The sequence below is a fragment of the Lissotriton vulgaris genome, chromosome 4_1, assembly GCF_964263255.1.
Source record: "Lissotriton vulgaris chromosome 4_1, aLisVul1.2, whole genome shotgun sequence".
In the NCBI taxonomy this organism is placed as follows: domain Eukaryota; kingdom Metazoa; phylum Chordata; class Amphibia; order Caudata; family Salamandridae; genus Lissotriton; species Lissotriton vulgaris.
Window position 1 is genome coordinate 479,765,952 of NC_141691.1, and position 14,796 is coordinate 479,780,747.

The 14,796-nt window shown below is 45.7% G+C and overlaps 1 protein-coding gene across 2 annotated transcripts in view; it reads left to right on the plus strand.

Moving 5' to 3' along the window:
• Window positions 1–286: 286 nt before the first annotated feature.
• Window positions 287–14,796, plus strand: part of CENPI (centromere protein I) — a 508,210-nt gene continuing 493,700 nt past the window's right edge. The window contains exon 1 of one of the 2 annotated variants that reach the window (XM_086964635.1): window positions 287–404. The gene's annotated coding sequence lies outside the window, so the exon portion shown is untranslated. Of the gene's footprint in view, window positions 405–8,056; window positions 8,217–14,796 lie in introns of those variants that run through there. The other variant, XM_086964636.1, reaches the window with a different exon arrangement.

The window sequence follows — 14,796 nt, forward strand, 5'->3', positions numbered from 1 at the left end:
TGTAAAGCGCTCGATCATCATGGGTTTATGTCCAAGCTATATACACCGGCGCGAACCAATACCAATCCCCTCCGCCCCAAAACAGCGGACAGAGGCACTTGCCCGTTACAGAATGGGGATGACACACTCCGAATACCGGAAGGACTGCTTGGACGGAAACACATGCAGACTCGATAGCCAACCAGCACTTCGGGTTTAAGTCAATTAAATAGGCGTGGCTGTCGCCGGCGCTCCAATCCTAGGCCACCTTAGACAGAACTCCTTCCAAACAACTAACAGAGTATGTTCAGTATGAGGATTGGCTGTGTGATACGACCCGGAAGATTTGAAATTTAGCCCAAATTATATCCGTTGAAATATCAACAATTGACAGCGGGCTATGAGCGGAATTGACAGGCGGTCCAGTAAGTAGTGGTCCGGTTCAACCTAGGTGGGAAGTGGGAGCTACGGGACGCCTCCATGCTACGAGGAGGCAGACCAGGGGACACTTCCTGGCTCTTTGCCGGCAGAAACACTATCGTACGCACGCATAACATGCTTTTTCAATATGTATGCTACTAGCTCCTGGACGCACCCCAAAGCAGGTGTTCCCCACCAGGGCGAGGTCTTTAAAACCGAATGGGTCTGATCTGCCCGGTAATACCGCATTTGTTCCTTGTGTGGGTACTTGAGAGGTATTTTCTGCACACTGGCGTTTATCATGGTGCGTTCATTAGCCCTTTGCTAGCACTACACTGAAGAGGGTTTGGGAAGCTCCCCAGTAGAGTGTTGTTTCTCTAATATGTCTTTTCATCATCTTTTGTCTGTTATTCTAACTGGAACGATGTTTCGTGTTGGCACATTAATAATATGTAATACAATGCAGATAGACATAGCATTGCGTATAATTTCCATTGTTAGGATTAGTAATGAGAAAGCGGAAAATACTCTCCATGGTGACACTTATGTATGAACCAATCTGTTGTAACCTAGTCCTAGTTTCCCCCTGCAACCTTAGGCAAGTGGTGCCTACCAGCTCTCCTGCGTGAGAGCATCCATTGTCCCCTGCCCTCCTGATTGGTTCCCCAACATTCCACACTGTCCTGGTTCCGTTCCCTTGCCCCCAACTGTCATAATGATTCTGACTAACTGCACTACGCACCGCCTTAAGGTGTGGGGCTGATTTAATAAAACTTCTACTTCTTTATCTTACCTTGACTCTGACTTTAATTGCAACAGTGGCGACGAGGACCTCAGCCCCTCACCGTGAACCCACTGCCTTCCAGTTTGAATGCGGAAGCAACCTTTTCTAAAGGCTCGGTGCTGCAGCTGGTTCAGGGAAGAACTGGCTTGATATTAACAAGTCGGGAGCAAAGAATAGCTCCGTAATTCCGGCAAGTCGACTTTTGAGTGAGTCGAACGTGTAATGAGCCATCGACTTTTGAGTGAGTCGAATGTGAAATGAACCATGGACGCATAGCAGATTTATTCGACCAGTGAATACCTTTTGAAACTTGGGCTTCTTGTGAAACTGACGAAGAAAGACTCGAGATAAGGACGACTGGACTCTGCGCAAGTTCATGTGGTGAGCCGTGAAGTACAGTGAGGAAACTGAGCAGCCTCCGTGAATCTCGGCAAGTGTATTTGAATAGTGAAAGTGATAAATGAACCTTGGACTTTCTAAAAAAATTGTGACCGGTGAATACTAATGAAACTTTGGGCGTTTTTGTGGAGCTAGTAAAGCAAAGGGAAAAAAAACGCTAGACCCGAAGCAGATGAACACTGGATTCTGAGCAAGTCCTGGAGGTGAGCCTGGGTAGCCGGGTGGTGGTGAAGTGAGCGGAGCAGGGAACCATACTAAAATAATCTGTTACCGCGTTTAATGATGATTAAGCTGCGCGTTAGCGTGTGAAGTGAGACCCTCCTCATACACAGCGCAAACCCAAGGCCTAACGAGACAACGCTGTGTGAGAAACAAAGAATTACCAGTTGATAGTATATAAGCATTGAAAGGATTTAGTGTGTAAAGTTCCCCACAATACCGAAGATCAGTGCAGCGCATGTCAAATGAGCAGCGTTTTACGTGAAAGTGAGGTGCATTTTAGAGCGGCGTAAACCCTTGAGTGTGTAACTGTCCGAATGGAAAAAAGGGTGATACCTGGTGAAGCCTTCTCGCTTATGAATGAAAATGGACTTTCTGTTGTGAAATAATGATGAAGACATCACTCACTGAAGTCGGAGGTGTGTGCCGATCCTCTACGGTATAAGAACCTGCTGGTGTCAACTTCTGGTGCCGAGATTTGAGTGTCTCGAGTTGTGGATGCCTGAGGTGGACCACAGTCATTGATGGAGTTTTCAAGAGATTTTTTCTGTCGGCCGAACCTTCGTTTCCTGCGCATATTCTCTGAGGCAAATCCAGTCAGCTGTTTTCGCGCTTCTTCTTCAAGCCAATCTGCGCATGCTCAACTGCGTGTGACGTCACTGGAACGCAGCGCTGGAGGCCATTTTGAGTAATAAGTAAACAAAAGCGTCTCACTCACGCTTCCCGCGAGTCAGTGTTCAAGCCTGCCAACGTTGTGATTGCGAACTGTGCACTAATTAAAAACAAAAGCTACTAATACTACAAGCATAACGTGACAGTACTAGATGTGTAACACCAACTGAAATAACACACGCTTCCGCTGCAATTACACAGATCGTGTTGCTCCTGTTCCCGTGGTTGAATCCCTCCCCCTAATGTGAATAGAAGGTAAACGCGAAAGATAATCCACTCTACCTGGTGACATTTCATGAACTGCTGCAATTCCCTCTTCACACATTGCAAAATTCTATTTCATAATAAGTACATAGACTTCATGTACACAATAATTCCGAGAAATAACGAAATCAAGTGGTACAGCAAATGAATGAATAAGAATAGTACCCCCTGGTGGAATGTACTAGCAACACTTCAAGTTAAAGTGAACTTCAAGGGGTGAGGAATATCAACTGAACTAAGTGCATCATCCACAGCAACATAGGGAGAAACAACGGTATGGTGAACACATAAAAAGAAATTGTATAAGTTGTAGCATGGATAAAAACATAATATGCATCTTACCCCCACCAGAAAAAGAAGTCAAGAAGGAAGCGAACAGTAATGTATGGAAGGAGGTGATGGATGACTTAAGTGAACATTACAAACAAAAACTGTTTGTCAACGCACAAAGAGTCCAAATTCACTGGGAAAATGGTGATTGCAAAAATGAATTAAACATAAGTGAAACCAAACCTGAGAATACCATTGACATAAACGGAGTTGGAATTGACGTTATCGCGGATTCTGGTTCAAATTGTACAGTGATAAGCAAAGGTACATACACAGGAGAAAACATTAACTCAATGGGTTGTAGAGAAGCAAAATTGAGCTATATGAAGAGAAGCACATGGAGTATGGTTTATATTTCAGAAGAAGGACCCTCAGTACTGGGGTGGGAAGAACAGAAGAAATGTAAAATAATGAAAGATCCCAACCGTACTGAACCTTTGAATAGGCTGGCACAAAACAACAACAGACTCATTACAAGCTCCAAGATGTTGAGTGAGAGTAAGCCATCGTCTACGACCAAAAGTGGATGGATAAAGACTGCATGGAGTAAAGAATGGAAAAATGTAGCAGCCATTGACAAATTCGAAGAAAAACTAAATGCATTCATGAGTTATGATGCTGAAGACAATGTTAGCAAAGAATTCAAGAAAAAGATCAGTGAAGAAGTTCTGGTAGATAAAAGGGAACCGGTCTATAATGGAACATGTATGGTATCTCAGTCCACAGTGCTGGTGGAGGACTTTTACAATTCTACCTGCCACAAAAATGGGGAAGTGTGGCACTCTACTGCTCTGATGGAGTCAAAATCCCTCACAAGAAAGAATGATGCTGATGACAGTGACCTGGAAGAAGATGATGGTCAGTGTCTGGTGGAGTCTAGGTGTAACATGCATGGAGAGTACTATGACTGGTTATATAATGAAGAGCCAGGGAATGATAGTAATGAGACACACAAACACGTACTATGTCCTCACCCCAAAGCTCAGTTAAGGAAAAACAAGAGGCTTGTGAAACGCTGGAGAGAATGTGAGCTAAGAGACGCCGAGGACACAACCACGCTCTCTAGAGGAACTCACTTGATGAAATGGGAAGGAGGACAGGTCTTTGTGGATGCATGTATTGAAGGAGTGAGAGTTGTTGGAAAAGAAAGTACAAGTGACACTGGTACAGAGTACAACAAGAGAAGTGACGTCAGACCTATCACTGAGGGCGACAACGTGAGGGATACCCGTTGTATGAGTAAGCGTAGGCGCAGACGCAGTACATTATGGTCCTGGAAATATCCCAAGAAAAAGGATTCTAAAGCCGTGGTCACTCACCTGGATGGAGAAGTCAGTACAAGTAATAGCAGACTGGAGCACAATACCAAAAGGGATTGCCAAGGCGGAGTGAACGAGGAGGAATCAGAGAAAGGGAACAGGAAGGCACTCAAACCAGTACTATGCCCACACCATGTGGTAAACATAGGAATTGACTAGATGCATACTGGACGTTCGGACCAGCATAAGATCTGTGGACCAAAAGACCCAGCGATCCCTCACGGAAGTTTATCATTCACGTTGGGGATTTAACTGAACTGTGTGTGGGCCTGCACGAAACATGGGCAAGTTAAACAATGTAGTGTCAGATGGTGAGGTAATGGACACACTCAAACACCTACAATGTTCCCACCCTGGAGGTTTTATGCAAAGATATGTGAGTTGATGATGATAGAACTAAGTTGGACACTGTCCCACATTCAGAAACACGAGTTCACTCTATCTCCCACCTGCCACTGACTCAGCTGACTGCCAATCACTCAGACCAGCTCCTGGGGGTCACTCCACGCACTCCGATTACCAAACGGAGCCGTACGGTGACTCCCACCCTGTCTCTGAAGCCTAGTCTGGTGGTCACTGCTCCATCCTCATGCCCTTGTTGCCAAGGGAACACCGGGAGAGCCGTCCACAATTCCAAATGTTATTAAGGCCATGGTGTGACTAATGTTGACCAGTTTATATGTCACCAAAGTTTTCCCTTTGCAGAGTATTCCTCATGCCCTTGTTTCCAAGGGAACATCAGGGAGAACCACCCACAATTCCAAATGTTATTAAGACCATGTTTGTGACTAATGTTTACTAGTTTACTTATCACCAAAGTTCTCTGTGCCACACGTTGGGCCTACCAGTCAAAACCCTCAAGAGAGGAAGATGTGTTGTAACCTAGTCCTAGTTTCCCCCTGCAACCTTAGGCAAGTGGTGCCTACCAGCTCTCCTGCGTGAGAGCATCCATTGTCCCCTGCCCTCCTGATTGGTTCCCCAACATTCCACACTGTCCTGGTTCCGTTCCCTTGCCCCCAACTGTCATAATGATTCTGACTAACTGACCTACGCACCGCCTTAAGGTGTGGGGCTGATTTAATAAAACTTCTACTTCTTTATCTTACCTTGACTCTGACTTTAATTGCAACACAATCTTTCCCCTATTATTACGCATCTTTTATTACGACCGACAGTCACTAGTATAGTGTCACTGGTGGTAAATGACCTTACATACAGAGGTATTCCCTGTAACCAACCTCTGACTGCCCCAGCACCTCAAGATGAAGCATCATGTTAGGCTTTAAAGCTTCACAGACAATTGGAAGTTTAGCTCCTTGTTTTGTAATTTAATATGTATTTGTCAGACAATTTATTTCAATACAAACATGGAATCAGCGGAGCTTCCCTTTTACAGAATGTAGAATGCATTTAGTACATGCGATGACCACATTAATGAGAATGACTTGTGGGTTGTATTAGAATATTATTTTGTTTTTAAGTGATGACCAAAAGCACCAGCAACGGAAGATGTTTCTCTCAACTGCGGACTACCAATTCTAGTGCTCCCCAACCTGCCACATTATGGATAACCTCTTTCTAGGGGCCGAATTTCAGGCACAATCTATCCTGCATTAATTACTTTTGTACAAAAACAATAAATGCCTCTTCCCAGAGTCTCCTAAAATGTAACCAAAGATGAAAAACCAGTAATAAAATCTGCAAGTAGAATTATGACCAGTACTCTAGCACTAGAGTCTAAACTTAAAGTACAACGCATATGTATCCTGCCATTACACCAACAAAATTGAAAATGGGGAAAAGAAGGAATATAAGGTAAAAAAAAAATGAACTTTAACACCACAAACTTTCTAAATGTACAATGCAAGTTCATATGCAGACAATGACCAGAGGGTAATTGATGGTAGAGCAAGAAAGTTCAATGCATCCTCTAATTATTTTCTAATCTTTAATCCAGAAAAAAACGAGTTTATAATTCTGGATGAAGACTCCTCTCAGACACAAGGTATCTTGATCCTTTAGAATTTGTGAACTTGTGGCTTGGGAAATGCCTTGAGTTGTTGAACTTAACCAATCTGGATATGCTCTACACATCTTCCATGTCCACCACCATGTTTCTCTCCATGATCGGGAGGCCCTTGGACACCAGGTTCGCGTTTCTATAAATAAAAAGTAGTTCCTCTGTTTGATTTTGACAAGAGATTTTACCACTTTTACCAACTCTTTCTTGGTACCACATTTCAACCTCCGTAGATAGTCTGCTACCTGGCAGCTTCCCTTGGAACTGACAGAAGGGGACACTCTAGAAATACAGTTAGGTGATTATCTGTAAGCCTGGAGTGGTTTCTTCCCACCTAATGTCCTTTGCATATATATTTTGATAACCTTGTTTTTCTTTCCGGAAGCCCATTAGTTTGAGGAAAATGCAAATCGGACTTTTGGTTGTGGTTCCCCTTACTTAGATAACTTCCTGCATTTCCTTTGATGCAAGTGGATCCTTGTTGTCTGTCATCACAGCCTTGTTGAACCCCTCCCTGGCAAATTCTCCCATGCCCATTATGTTCGTCCCCAATTTGGGCTACGGTTCCACTGGTGACAGTAGCTCTTATCTGTCTAGTTTGCGCTTGTCATTCTGTGTGGTAAGAAGAATCTCCATAACCACAGCCTAAATTATGTGATCAAACTCGGGCCTCCAGTAGAACTCTCATAGACCAGCCTTGATCAGATGGCTCCCAGGATGGCCTTCGTGAACCAAGTTAATAACCTTGCTAATTTCAGCTGGAGCTGTCCACTTACCATTCCTGCACAACTATTCCTTCAGAATGCAAAGTTCCTCCCTTACCACACATTTGTTTCACCACACCTTACAAACAATTGTATGCAGTTCAATCTCTTGTCACAATTTCATTTACCTTGAAGAAAACATAATATATCTCCATCTCCAGGTCCACTGCTTTCACAGTAGCCTATTGACTAACCTTCCGAACTGGTCTCGTCTTGTTGACCACTTCAATTCCATCAATATGCTGCCTTGTTCTCAGTCCCTGGCAAATACTCCATAATAAAATTAAACTCTGCTACACTCTGCAGCCACATACTAATTTCCCTACCCTTGCTGAAAAACACATTCACAAGAGAGCCATAGCTCCTGACTTTGAATGGCATGCCTCAAAAAGAAAAATGTAACTCCATGAATGGCTCAAGTACATGTCAATGTGTCTTGTTCATTCATGGAGTAGTTACCCTCAGTTCCGTACTGTCATCACCATCTGCCACCTGAACCCACACTGTTTCCAGCTCACATTAGCTGGTTCCTATTTTCAATACCATGTTTTTGTTGGTGTCAAACACAGCCAGGGTAGGCATTTTTCTTGCCTCTTACTGAACAACCTCAAACTACCCCCTGATAATACGTTTGACAACTCAGATTTCACACCTTTCTTGATCAAGACCCTAATGGGATCCACTAAACATGCTTAACGTTTTAGATTTGAGTAGTACTCCGGCAATTGTAGGGATGAACACTGCTTATCCCTTCATCTGAGATGCTGTTTCCTAAATATGATGGAATGCCTATACAAAATATATATTTCTCCCTTTACTGTAAGCTTACTTTTCTAAGGTCTCCAACATCTCCAAGGCCATGTCCTCTTCTGTATTTTTTCCATAGGGATAGATCAGACAATTTTCCTGGAAGGAAACTGCACTCTACCCCTTCTCTGAAAATATGCCACGGCTGGCGTAAGACATTTGGATAGAGCGGAAAGCCCCAAGGAATCAGACTGTCAACGTCCTGAAGTCTTCCTGCAATAACTCTTGATGATATTCAGGTGATGGGTCAATCACACTAAACATCTGTGCTTCCCTTAAGGTTGTCAACTCTTCTTTTTAAAAAATTTATTTTAACCTAGAAGAAGCAAGTACACCACAATAGTTATGCATAAGTACAGCAAGTGTTTACTATGTAGTCCAACCCTGGGCATCCTCTCTCCTGATATTATAATATATTCCCATTGTGATGTAAGTCAAATGCAGTATAGCTGGTCTTCTCGGACTCTCCCTGTAGACATTCTGTTTGCCCCAGATCCTTTCCCACTTTTTGGGGAAGGCCCTCTTTTCTTAAACCACCCCTTCGGCCACCATACACCAGTCCATGTCTCTTTTCCAGTCTGAGGCATGGAGAGGATTCTGCCCCCGATAGGCTGGCTATATTACATTTAGTGATCACCATGCCCAAGGTTACCAATATTTGCTCCATGCGACTCAATTTATCCTCTAGTTTTGATGATTCCGGAAGGACCTTACCCTGGAGATCGCTACCCGAAGAGCATGCCAAACGTGCAGATAACGGAAGGTCTTTGTAGTTGCAAGCTCATGGCTTGGCAGTTGGGGCTGGGCTGTTCACAGGAGGCACAGGGTCAAGGCTGATTTGTATATGGCCATGTCTGAACTGGGGTGATGTGGTGAGCAAAAAAACGATGGATTTAGGCCCAGATCTCTGTTCTGGGGTGAATGTATGACATTGTTCTGCATTCTGTCCATCAACTGTTGTTTCTCCAGTGTTGGACAAGACTCTTCAGGGAGCATTGCATGTTATTAGCGTGGAACAGCACAGGATTAGTGGTAACCTAAATCCCAAGATAGCTGAATCCATCCGTCACTGTACGTGCCCCACAGTCGAGTGGTGGACTTGGTGTCTTACCACGGAGAACATACACCATGGATTTGGACCAGTTAATAGTGTATCCAGAATATTTACCAAAGTTGGTGAAGATAACTAATATTTTGTGGATGGAGGATTACGGAGCAGCGATGTACTGCAGGATTCATCTGCAAAGAGTTATATGCGATCATCCTACTCCTCCATCCAACGCAAGCCGCAAATCAACGGGTCCATCTGAATCCAAACTGGCAAAGTTTCAAGAAACAGAGCAAAAATATGTTGAGGACATCCCTGCCTAGTCCTGCGTTAGAGGGGGAATACCTGGGAAGTCCATACAATTACAACCACCTGAGCCAGGGGTTTAGAATGGTAAGTCTCAGCCAGGACAGAAACTTGAGACATATGCCTATTTGTTCTAACACAGTAAATAGACATGGCCATTCAATCACATCTATTCCTGCCAATTCGAGCAAGCACTCCATGGAGTCGCAGCAACTCATGGTCCCCATTTCTGCCTGGCACATAGCTAAATTGATCAGGATGCACCAATTTAGTTATTATTTGAGTAAGTTGGGATGCCAAAAGCTTGGCTAGGATTTTTGGTTCTGTGTTGACAAGCCAGATAGGTCTGTAGGAGGTGCACTTTTCTGCTGGCCTACCCTGTTTGAGTATTACTACTTTTGAGCTCAATTGCTGGTCCTTTGAGAGTAACATTTTCCGGCTTTCCGTATTCATCCCTAACAATTTAGGTACTATAGTAGAGGCAGAGATTTTATTAATCCTTTTTGGGAGACCAGTGGGTCCCATCGCCTTGCCCGATTGTATATTTTCGAATCGCCAGCACGACTTCCTTTTACATGCGATTGCTCTGCATGAGAGTTCTGTCCTCTGAGGAGAGAGTTAAAAGGTGTAAATCAGTTAAGAGTTTGTGAGAGTCTTCCGTGATGCTCTTACCTACTGGAGAGTAAAGATGGGTAAAGTAGGTCGCTAAAGCGTTGTCAATAGCTTGTGGATCTCTGTTACTTTCCTCCTTCACAGTAATTTTCGGTTACCCAGCGACTTGCCTTTTTGCGTCTGTTAAACCATACAAGCAGTTTACCTGCTTTGTTTTCCATTTCATACACACAATGCTGCAATGCACGATGCCTGGCTTTAGCTGCCTCTGTCACTAGATCACTGTGTTCTCTCTGCTTGAGACTCGGACTGTGTCTGGTGTCCCACGTCTCGTCCACTACCAGATTAGCCTGAAGGTCTATAATGTCGCATTCAACCTTAACTACCGTTACCCTTTTTTCTTTTTTGTGCCCAATTATCGGGTGTGTTTGTCTCTTGATGATGGTTTTATAAGTCTCCTAAAGTATTTGAGGAGATTTCAGCAATGACGCATTTTCTTTGAAATATTGTGCTGTCTTTTACCAGTCCCTTATGTATACCTGAGATATTAAGATACCAGGAATTTAGTGTAATGGCCCTTCCAGTCGTGGCTTATCTAGACTGTAGATCGCTCATACTGGGGAGTGATCAGAAACCCCCCTCGCTAAGTAGTGTACATCACGAAAGTGAGGGATACAGTGGGCTAATGTTAATATAAAGTCTGTGCTACCATTGGCCCCGGAGTGGAAGTATAAAATTGTGCAGTAGAGTTATGTGTCCTCCAATTGTCAACTATACCTAGGGTTGAGAGGAAGTCAGCTAAGTGGGGGCAGGATAGTGTCATAGAAATCTCCCCTCATAAGGAGGTCTCTCACAGGCAGTCCTAGCAAAAGCTTACCCAAGTCTGAAAAGGTGATGCTGTGCATGGCTGGTAGATCAAAAACTGAAAGGCTATTGAGTGTTTGGGCTCCCACGTTCTGGTAAAGGCTGTGTATCTTTATTAGGAAGAATAACAGTTTCTACAAGAGTAGTATTCGTTGGAAGAATGATTGTTAAACTGGACAAGATGGCAGCCAGGTAAGGAGCTCCGGTCGGGAGCTCCCTGGCCAGGGATTTCCTTTTTGGCACTGGTCCCCTGGAATCTACCACCCTTGCGCCTTTGTTTGCTCACCTGAAGTTCTTATGGACTGCGGACATTCGGCTCTCCAATTCCTGCGACCCAGTTTGAGATCTTCCAATGAACCTGGAGTAGTGTGCTGACCACGGAGCATCGATGAATGTGGCTGATGCCCTGTGGAGCTGTTTAGGCAGCTATAGAGGAGATTGGCTCTGGCTCTCCCCCTCAGCAGTCACCTACCCAGCCGGACATTGGAAATGGTTTGTCCTCGTCTCTCCGCTGTGTTTTCCTCTCCTTCCCAGCCTACTGATGAGTTGCCAAAGATCTGCTGGCAGCGGAGTCATTTCAGCGGCCAATGACTGGTGTGGTGTCCCTGGGGTCCGTGGGAGGGGGGGGGGATCGGCTGGGGATCTTCCCTCCTGGCCTTCCCCTACCCTCCGGGCTTTGCTGCTGTTGCCTGTCCTCTTGCACAGATGCTTCTCCCGGTCGGGGTTCAGCAGCCGCGAGTACTGTGGCGCTGCTGACCAGTGCCCCCAAGCTTGTTTTGCTTCTTGAGGTTTGGGGAGGCGCGCCCTCCTGGTCCCTGCTGCTGCCTCCATCTCTCTGGGGCTGTTGCCTGGCACCCGAATCCGACTTTACCATGTCTTTGCGGCATTCTGAATGGTGATGCTGCTGCCCCTGGAACCCCGGGTGTGTGTACGTCGACGACCCGCTTTGGGATTGCCGGTGTCCTGCACTCATCCCTCTGTGGTCATGTTGCTGCTTCCCCTATCCGACCCTGCGTGAAGCCTCCGAGTCTGCTGCCTTGGTGTTTTCGTGTTGGATTTTTGTGTGTTCCGCCATTTAGGGCCGATGCTGTCAGTTCCCATGGCCTTGGTCCTCCATCTTGGCGGTTTCGACCTATCCTCATTATTGCTGGACTGCTCCTTGTTTGCCTGTCTGTTCTTTTCCTCAAGTACCCCCTCCACCCCCCAACCCCTCCTTTTGGTCTCCTACTCCCCTCACATTGTATACTATCACTGATTCACGAGATCTTTGATGGTTGGTCCCCAGCCGGTTTGTATATCTTTTACTCTGACTGCTTTTTAAGTACTTTCCGTCTTGCCGGTCTGCCTGACCCGATTATGCATTCCTTACCCCTTTTTACCATTCCCCCCTACCTTCTGATACCCATTTGACGATGTGTCTTGGCTATGCTATGCGCTAATAACCCATGTTATTGTGTATTCACTGTTTTTCTTCTATGTTATGCTTGGCTCCTGTAACTGATGTAATTTTGTAACTTACTGATCCTCATGTAAAGCACTCGGATACCTCCTGGTCTAGCCAGTGCTATATAAAACCCTGCAAATAAATGAATATTCTTCTCCCTTAAATGACCCATTAAATTCAACCTCCATAAAAAGCCCCTACCCTGCTCCAAAGAAAGTAAAACAGTGACTATGCTTAACAATAGAATTTGATTATTATTTTGCCAGCTTTTCAGTTTTTAACTTTTTAGGGCTCGCCTGCTGTGCGCATGTGCACAGCTGGCAAGCTCTATAGGGGCTTACCCAGTGTTTAACCACCACTGGCGATTCCTGGCAGTGCACGAAGCGCGTGCACAATGCCACCAGCCGCCTGCCTCGCATTACCACATAAAAAGCAGCCCTCCCAGCGCATTTGTCACCCCTTAATTATTCACGGCCTGCCGGCCGTACTTCCAGTTTAGTCTCCTTTTATAACTTGTTTAACTTGTTGTATTTTGCTGACTTGGTTCCGATGATCAAAAGAAACTTTGAGAAAGCTTTTCCAACTAGAGGAACGAATGGAATGTACCGGGAAGCTGCAGTTTGTTGCTCGACATAGAGGTTATGTATGTGGGAGGAGGTCGCGCAAGAGACTTTGATTTTGCACTTCAGAATGAGAAACTTCCTGACCCATTTTCTTTCTCATGATTGTAGACTCATGGTATGTAACAAAGATGTCTGCACATAATAAGGAAGTTATGTAACTTATCTGAAATCTTTCAATCAGTTTCTTTTTTCCGACACGAAAATACATTAGATAGCAAGGTTATGGACAGAGTGGTATCTGTTACCCTCTTTCAAAGGGGTTGGCTGGGTGATTGATGGTATGTTTGTTTAAACTCCCTGCCATCGGTTGATATTTAGTTCTCTAATGAGGCGCTTTAAATTCCAGTATGTGTGGTAACTCCTTTCACTGCACATACGTGAATGATGCGTTTTGGTGCAAACCACACACCCACAATTTTTCCCAGGTACTTTTCGGCAGGTCAAACCTGCCAAATGAAATTGCGAGGAAAATGCAGAGACCTGTTGGTTTTGGTGCTCCGAGTCTCAAAATCTACTTGTTACGCCTCGGGGAAAGACCTAGAGTAGATGACCATTATTATACCAAATAAATGCTAAACATATTGCCACAAGATTTTATTGGGTTCGATAATTATGGCTTCCGACAGCAGGGCACTTGTAATGAGCGCCTAAGGTCCTCCCATGCCTTGAGCCGTGTATTGTTTTGATGAGATGATATCATAGTACATGGCTCAATAGTATTGTTGTTTAGGAAATCAAGGTTGGTGGAATGTCTGCTATACATTTTCTGCCTTATTATTCGGATTTCGAGGCAAGCACTGAGTCTCGGACTGCAGACCTCTTGCTGGCTCCTGCTCATAAATTCAAGAGGTTGGGCAAGAGATAAGAGTCAGGCCGTACATTCACCATATTTATCCTGTAGACTGCCTCTGCTTGGAATTAAGTGATAAATGTGGATATCTACCTGTGCATTTTGAATGGTGCTCGTCTTCAGCCAAGTGTACAGGTGCATAAACAAGGTTTATCAACTAACTTCAGAATGAGAGATGGGTATTAAATCCGGAGTGGAGCGGTGCCTCGGCCACCAAAGTGTTGCCAAAAGAGAGAAACGTCTTGGGCAGTCTTCTTTACTGCTGCCTGTCTCTTACTCACTCCGCCTGCCTAACCAGTAAGGCTTACCCCAACAGCCTCTTCCATTTTGCATCACAGCTCCATCCACCACACAGCTCCACCGATGCACCCACCACACAGCTCCACCGATGCACCCACCACACAGCTCCACCGATGCACCCACCACACAGCTCCACCGATGCACCCACCACACAGCTCCACCGATGCACCCACCACACAGCTCCACCGATGCACCCACCACACAGCTCCACCGAGGCACCCACCACACAGCTCCACCGAGGCACCCACCATACAGCTCCACCAAGGCACCCACCACACAGCTCCACCCACCACACAGCTCCACCGAGGCACCCACCACACAGCTCCACCGAGGCACCCACCACACAGCTCCACCGAGGCACCCACCACACAGCTCCACCGATGCAGCCACCACACAGCTCCACCGATGCACCCACTACACAGCTCCACCGACACAGCTCCACCGATGCACCCACCACAGAGCTCCACAGATGCCCCCACCACAGAACTCCACAGATGCCCCCACCACAGAGCTCCACAGATGCCCCCACCACACAGCTCCACAGATGCACTCGCCACACAGCTCCACAGATGCACCCACCACACAGCTCCACCGATGCACCCACCACACAGCTCCACCGATGCACCCACCACACAGCTCCACCGATGCACCCACCACACAGCTCCACCGATGCACCCACCACACAGCTCCGCCGATGCACCCACCACACAGCTCCGCCGATGCACCCACCACACAGCTCCGCCGATGCACACAGCTCCGCCGATGCACCCAC